Source organism: Rhinolophus sinicus, chromosome 14 (assembly GCF_057876585.1).
Source record: "Rhinolophus sinicus isolate RSI-liver-muscle chromosome 14, RSI-T2T, whole genome shotgun sequence".
NCBI classification, from domain to species: domain Eukaryota; kingdom Metazoa; phylum Chordata; class Mammalia; order Chiroptera; family Rhinolophidae; genus Rhinolophus; species Rhinolophus sinicus.
In genome coordinates, this window is record NC_142514.1 from 20,696,013 (window position 1) to 20,703,803 (window position 7,791).

Here is a 7,791-nt window from a genome sequence, read left to right on the forward strand (position 1 = left end):
AGTCTCCCCAACATCCTCATATCTATCCCCCTTTAGGTGGCCTAACACAGGCTCAAAGTCTCCAGGGGCCGATGTTGATTGAAATCCCCCCATGCCTCCAAACCCGGTGTGCACAGGCACAACTCCAGCCCTGGAGCTCTCAGAGCCTGCAATGGGCACGGCTGCAGCCGGGTGACCCCCACACTCCACCCACCTCAATTTGTACCCAGGACACAGAGGAGAGCACGGTGGCACATTGTACTTTCTCTGAACAAATCCACTTTCCGCTACAGCCAGGCAGCATGGAGACGTCAGTGTGTCCAGACATCAGAGATGGTATAATGCAGGGACTCGGCTCCCGCTCCCGGCAGGTGAACTCAGGAGACGTGGAGGCTGAAAAGGAGCAACCACCATACTCTGCTCGCTGCACCACGTGTCATGCCGGGTCTCTGGTCCTGCTCTCGGCAGGTGGACACAGAATATGGTGAGGCCAAAAAGGAACACCAACGGAGCCATGGATAGGGGGTTCATACCACCATATTCTCACTGGCGGTTGAGTTGGAGATACAGGAAGCAGGATCCACACGACCCACAACCCACAATCTGCTTGCTAACCACACTTGCTAGCCGCAATCTGTGCTTGCTAGCTTAGCCACAGCAGTTGTATTAGTGGCTAATGACTAATTGATTACAGCTAATGGCCAACTAGTCACAGCTGACGGCCATCTACTACCCGAGCCAGCACCTTTCCATGTGAGGCCGAGAGCCTGGAAACTGCTCTCTGGGACTCTGTCCCCACAGATGGAAAAGCAAATATCCGATTCTGCAGGTTTTATTAGTCTCACCCACACTCACCAGCTGTCCCTCCTGGGGCTCCCTGAGGCCTGGTTGTGTTCTCAGAGACCTGTGCTTCTGCCCAGCACAAACCCCCAGTAGCTGCCTTCCCTCTCTTCTGCTTTTCCTACGATGTCTCTCCTTCTCCCTACCACCCCCCTCTCTCTCCTTTGTCTCTTTATTCTCCCTTGCTGCTTGTCACCTCTGAGGACAGGAAAATGTGATCTCAGTATTGTATTGTGTTGCCTTCCTTTAATCAGACCCTAATTCCTCATCACAGAGCTGAAGGTTTCAAGAAGACAAGGAAGGCCTGGTGGTAATTAACACTTCCCTGCCCTCTGGAAAACAGGAATTATTCCAGGGTGTGGATTTCTTTTGAAGGAGCTTTAGCAAGGGAGACACTGGGCGGCCAGCCTTGAATTAATAGCTACCCCACCAGGCAAAGCAAGAATTTGGAAGAAAGGAGGGTATGACGCTGAGAGAGCAGAGGGTGAGTCCAGAGGCAGGGTTAGGGAGACGCTCCCAGGTGGGCTGGAGCCAGCCAGGCCCCCACCACCAGGATGACCAGATGCTCGGGGCCTTGGAGGAGAGGAAGGGCCTCCCTGGCTTTGTAGTTCTGTCTTCACTCCTGCCCATGTTCTCTAACCAACCCCACTTAGATTTGGTGGTCTCTCCCCTCCCAGAGGTGACCAGGAAGGATCCGAAGAGCCAGAGGGGAGGGCACTTTGAGGGAGCAGCTGAAAATGTGGATGGAGGAGCAACGGAAGTGACCCTGGGAGGACATCAAGTACCACGTGCACGAGTCCAATTTTGACCAGAAAGCAAGACAGTCACCGCGGGCTGGGGATCTGTTGTCTCTGTGTGCTCTGTGCAGCGGACGACAAGGTGGGGGTGTGCCATCGAGTGAGTGCTCGGTAGGGGTGGGCCGGAGGGGGGCCTGAGGCCAAGGAATCGGGTACCAGGATGTGCAGTGGCCTGGTGGGAGGTGCCTTGGGTCCGGCCAACATGCACAGCTGCAGAGAAGGAGCAGCAGCTGGAATGCATGGGAGGGGTGACTGTGGTCAGAGAAGGAAGAGAGAACAGAGCACCTACTGTGTGCTCTCACTTGCTCCTCAACAGAATTTCCGGTCCCCTCAGGTGGTCAGTTTGGGAATCTCTAATTGTCAGATGGACACAGAGACATGCTGAAGGTCACTAGATACTGTGAGGCAGTGGCATGTCCAAAGCTGGCATAGGTCAAGGGACATTTCTGAGGCAGTGACAATTCTCAGTGAGCACCCAGGTGTGGAGAGGTGAGATAAAGGAGCAGAGATGTCAGCAATTCACATTTCACCCTCTTCTCCTGGACAGTCCAGCTCAGATCTTCTTACCCATCCCCAGGCAGATTTGCCTTTCTCCACACAGCTGATCCTTAGTTCAAGGCTGGGCCCATTAGCCCCACCCTAGCTGGTGGCTTTGTCTCTCTCTGGGCCTCAGTTTCCTCCTCTGCCAAGTGGGTAAATGCCCCTCCCCCCACACTGTTGAGGCCACTATGAAACCATGGCAGTAAGAAAGCCAGCAGTGGCCTGGCACGTAGGGCACGGAGGTAACAGGGAGCAGCATTGATGCCCGGCTGTTTTGTGCCCTTAGATGACGTTGGGTTTTACCAAAGTTGGGGAGTTCCAGGATCCAGCACAGAGCAGGGCCTCAATTCATGTTTCCCACATGAACTAACTAATTAGTTGATGGATGTGGATTCTGGCTCTGACACTGACCAGCTGTAGGACCTCCCCTCTGGGCCTCAGTTCCCCATCTCTGAATCCCTGGCCCAGAAACATTTGTTCCCTGGGTTCCAAGTAAACACTGTAGCAAAACAGCCCTGGAATCAGGGGCCTGGGGAGTCTGGGGGCAGAAATACATGATGAACTATCCGGACACAGGCAGGTGTCCCAGCGCTGGAGATTCCTCCAGGGCAGAGAGGCTGTGCTCACCTTACATAAGGCCCGAGGTGGTAGGAGGTGCTACCAACGACAGGTTCAGCAGATGTCAGTCCTGCAGGAAGTTTTCCATTCACATTTGTCTTAGGTGGGGAGCAGGAGAAACAGCAGGAAACTCTGTGCACGACTGGGGGAGCGCATGGGGGCAGGGGTGTTCCATAGGGCAGGCCCTAGCTAATCCAGGAGGCCCCAGCAAGACAACATTATAGTCCCACAAGGGAGGAGAGCAGGAGGAAGAGAAGGAGGAGAGGGAGAGGGAGGGGAAGGAGGGGAAGGAGGAGGGATGTGTTCAGGTGGAGGGAACAATCTGTTCAAAGACGTCCCCCTCTGTGCTATTTTCATTCCCTCCTTGGAGTGAACTCATTGTCATTGACACAGACTCCCCAAAGGCCCTCAGATCCCTGTCCCTGTTCCCTGAACTGTCCCTCCTCCTCCCTCCTTACCCCTCCCCAAGGCCAAGGCAGCCTTTAGGGTCCCAGAGCAAGACCTGCTGTGTGTCCCTGAGGAAATCACTTACCCTCTCTGAGCCTCAGTTTCCACATCCGTGAACTGAGGGGCTTGGATAAGGGAAGAGGGCTCATACTCAATGAGCCCTACTGTGTGCTGGGCCCTGACCTCCCGCCCCCCACCCCAGAGCCCTGTGACCAGGATTCCTGATGCTCTGCCATGAGTCTAGAAGCACAGACTCCAGCTCCTGCTCGTCCCCTTCCTCTGTGTGACATTGACACTCACCGAGCAGAATAGCCATCCTCCATATCACCTGCGTCACTGCTCTAGCACCTGCTGAGACTCCCGCTGTCGGCTGCCTCAAGCCATAATGCCTCCCTACTCGGCAGCTTTCCCACCCACCACCTCGCCCATCCCTCCCCTCCAGGAAACTCCAGGCAAGCGGGCCTTCACTGTGTGCCCAACACTCTAACCCCACCCTCACCCCGCCAGGGCTTTCTTCCTCCTTTTGAGGAACTCCTATGCATCCTTCAAAGCCCAGAACTCATCTGTCCGGTGAAGCCTTTTCTAGGCAGAACAAATGGCTCCTTCAACTATGCCCCAGAGCAGCTAGTAGAAACATATTCTGAGCGTGTAACACACGCCAGGCTCCATCCGCACTCATTACGTGCATCATCTCACTTCATCCTCACCGTAACCCTATGGGGCAGAGAGCATTATTATCTCTACTGTACAGATGAGGCTCAGAGACGTGATGTAACTTGCCTGAGCCACACAGCCAAGAAGCAGTGGAGCTCCTACCTCCTCATGTTTTGTAAATATCTATGTGGTAAGTAGCTTGTGACATGGCCCCTAATGGCCCCTGCTTCCTGTATTCACCCCTTGTGTAATCCTGTCCCCTTGAATGTGGGCAGGACCTAGTAACGTGTTTCTAGTGAACAAGTACATGGCAAAAACAATGGGGCATCACTTCTGAAATTAGGTTACAAAGGACCCTAATATCTGTTTCCTGGTATTCTCTCCATAGCGGCTTCTTGGCTGCCATGATTAGATGAAGCAAGTGGTCACATTGGAGAGGCCCACATGGCAAGGAACTGAGGATGGCCTCTGGCCTGCAGTCAGCAAGAAAACAAGGCCCTGAGGCCCTCTCATCAACAGCCCATGAGAAATTGAGTCCTGCCAATAACCGTATGAGCTTGGACCCAGATCCCTCACCAGGCAAGACTTCAGGTGAGTCCTCGCTGGTGCTGGCTGCAGCCTCTAAGGGATTGTGAGCCCGAGGGCCCAGTGCAACCATGGATGGAATCCTGACCCACAGAAACTGTGAGGTAGTCACGTGGGTTGCCTTAAACAGCTAAGTTTTGGGGTAACACGTTACAAGGCAAGAGAGAACTAATGAAATCTGTTTCCTTGTCTGGCTCCCCAACTAGATCTCGAGGAACTCAGTGCAGAAGTCATCTCTGTTGAGTCATCCCATGACCTCTCAGTGCCTATGTCCCCAGCGTGCAGGGGGCATGTTAACACTCAACTGTGCAGGGCTGGGGGGCCCAAAGAAGCAGGAGATACACAGACCTCACATTATTGTTATAAGAGGCATTTGGAAGAACTAAACCAGTGTCTGTAATACAAATACATACATGTTGTTAAAGGAACACACCAATCAGTTCCCGGTTCTGTGCCTTTGCTTACGTCAGTCCCCTGACTGGTGCCCTCACACTCGTTTCCAGTGAGTACCTTCTGCATCCACAGCCTGCCTCTGCAGAAAGGCTTTCCAAAGCATGTGCTTTCCAAAGCCTGGCGTGTGTTACATGTTCAGAACATGTTTCTGTGTGCCTCTGTTCACTGCTTGCCTTCTTGGAGTCCCCGCCACACACACACACACATACACACACACACCCAGAGGGTTGGACCTGCTTCACCTGGTCTCCCACCAAAGTGTCAGCCTGTGCTTCACAGGAAAATGCTCCACGTCAGCTGAACTGAATGTGGACTCAGCCCCATTGGGTCAGCACCAATGTCTGGAGGCCCAGCTCCCCTGATGCAAATCCCCATGTCCCTCCTGCATGGGGCCAGGGAAAGATCAGAGACTCTGGTTCAGTCAGGCCTGGGCTCACATCCCTTCCTGCCACTGATGAGCTGAGTGACCTGGGACAAGTCAGTTCACCCCTCAGAGCCCCAGACTCCCCTCCAGAAAAGTGGGAGCAGCAGTGCCCTCCTGGGGGCAGAGTGAGCGTTGACGGGGTTCAGCATAAACATGGCCCCTGCACACAGTAGGCGCTCAGTAAATGCCAGCCCCCCTCCCCTGCAAGGGCGGGCACACTCTGTAAGCTGCATCCAATTCAGAGCAAAGATTCTAAGAAGTTTTTGAATGAATCCTTTATCCAGCTGCCTCCAAACCCTTAGCCCCATCCCTCCCACCTCAGCCCCACTTTTCCTAACATAATTTCTGAAGAATATGGCGAATTTTTGCACAGCCATACTGTGTATTCATTATATAGAATAAACTTTCCAGGCTGTTCAAATTTCATTTTTTTATTATCCTCCAGAGGAACAGCTGCGTTTGGTAAAGATCACACAAAACAGATCATATCAGACAGGAAGAGGGGGCAAGGAGACTATTAAGGAGCAGCTGCCATTCATTAGGGGACATCGCAGGTCCCCCTTCAAGAAGCACATGCTCTGCCAGGGCTGCAAAGCCCAGAGGGACGCTCTCTTCTCCCCACCGCCTCTGAAATGCGTGATTTAGGGGTGGCTTCTAACAGCAATGATGTGAGCTCTGTTTACTGGGCACCTGCTTCCTTGGGCCCCCGAGCCCTGCACAGGCCACACTGTTATCATCCCCACTACACAGATGGGGACACACAGCACCGAGAGATGAAGGGACTCCCCAAGATCACACGCAGCAGGAAGAGGTGGGGCTGGGATTTGAACCCAGGTCTGGCTGGTGCTAAGGCCCCTGCTCCTCTCCACTTCTCTCCTGCACCCTGGGAACACGAAAGGATTTCAACAGAAAAGATGAGCAGAGAAATCAGCCCAATCCTGCTGACGCTCACCAGGCTTTGGGCTCAACCTTGGTTTCAGAGACCTTAAATACAGGCCCAAAAACAAAAGCACAAAAACATTGATTAATTAAAGCAACCAACCATGTGTTTAGCTGTAGGATGCCCTAGAGCACAGTAACACAGACAATGGACCTGCAATGGTCCCTCTCACTGCCTCGGGGGCAGCAGAGCCCACCTGACTGAGACCAGCACTGCGGACCGCCCCCTGCCCTTGCTTTCCTACCTACCTACCTAACTACCTACCTCTTTCCTGCTCAGAAGAAGGGACTCAGGAAACATGGACCCATGTTTATCTTTACTCTCTGTATCTCTGTACTTTCGCCACCTGTGTTCTTACACCAGAAAGCTGGGGTCATGAGTAATAGGACATAGATTATGGCCTCTGTTCTCTGCAAATGCACCAGAGGCAGAATTCCCAGCCCAGAGCTCGTGGGTGCTCAGACACCCTCCCCAGAGGTGAAGGGATGTTCCGCGACAGAGCGAAGGCAGGTGGTGTGGCCCAGGTCTCACAGAAACCCTGAGGGTAGTGGGTGCTCCTCCCGATGGGCTGCTCTGACCTGCCCTCCAGGGCCCACCCATTAATGCCATTAATGCCCAGTCCCTGAGTGACGGGGGGGGGGGGGGTGGCGGCGTGGAGGGGAGAGGCGAGCGGGGACCTGGGGACAGGAGATCCAAAGGAGTCACACCAAGCTCTTTAAACTGCCCTGCTGCCTTCAAACCACAGGAGGGCCCGTGGCTGTTCACAGCTGAGACCAGTCACCCACGGATCTGGGGCGTCTTCCACAGGCTGGGGAAAGCCTGGACAGCAGGGTGGAGCCCGTCTGATGCACAAATGAATGAATGCGCTGAAGAGGAGGAGCAGGAGACTGACGGGAGAGTGAATCCATGCCTGACTGGACAAGTGCATGGACCTGAATGGACAGGTGTGAAGGAGAGAGCAGGCATGAATGGACCCTGAGGAATGGAAGGCAGAGGTCTTCCTGCACTGTCTCCTTCAGTCTGTGCTGCTGCCCTGGGGAAGAGCTCCGTCATCAACCTCACTGCACCCAGGAGAGGCAGAGAGGTTAGTTAACTTGCCCCACATCACACAGCTCATGGAGGCAGAACTGAGATCCCAGCCCAGACCCCCAGGCCCCCACAACGTGCCTCTGGCTGCTTTCCCAGATCTGCCATGGCCATTGCTTTGGCCCAGGCTCGTCAGGAGACTTGGCCTTCTTTAATCCCCAGTTGACGTTTGAAGAAGACTTAATAAAATCCAGCTCTTTATTTCAGAGTAAAACCTTGCCAGATCCTCCTAAATTACTCCAATGTTCCGGTGCTGGGTTTCACCATCAAATCAGGCTGGGTGTTGGCCGGGAACTAGCAGATTTCATCTTTCCTGATGATTGTTTCTGACATGTCTTAGTTTGTTTGACTTTCCTGACCCCGCCTGGCCAATGGGGCCCCAGGAGGCTGGGTGGCTGCCCTCTGTCCCCAGGCTGAGGCTGGGTGCC

General features: G+C 53.9%; 1 long non-coding RNA gene across 2 annotated transcripts; it reads left to right on the forward strand.

Annotated features, from left to right (window-relative positions):
* The first annotated feature begins 1,482 nt into the window (after nucleotides 1–1,482).
* On the forward strand, nucleotides 1,483–7,562 carry LOC148755600 (uncharacterized). Of its 2 annotated transcripts, none has more exons than XR_016018467.1 (3): nucleotides 1,483–1,698; nucleotides 4,264–4,466; nucleotides 7,023–7,562. It is a non-coding gene; the product is annotated as an uncharacterized LOC148755600 (long non-coding RNA). The 2 variants fall into 2 exon arrangements; XR_016018466.1 differs by lacking the exon at nucleotides 7,023–7,562 and adding an exon at nucleotides 4,667–5,626.
* The last annotated feature ends 229 nt before the right edge of the window (nucleotides 7,563–7,791 follow it).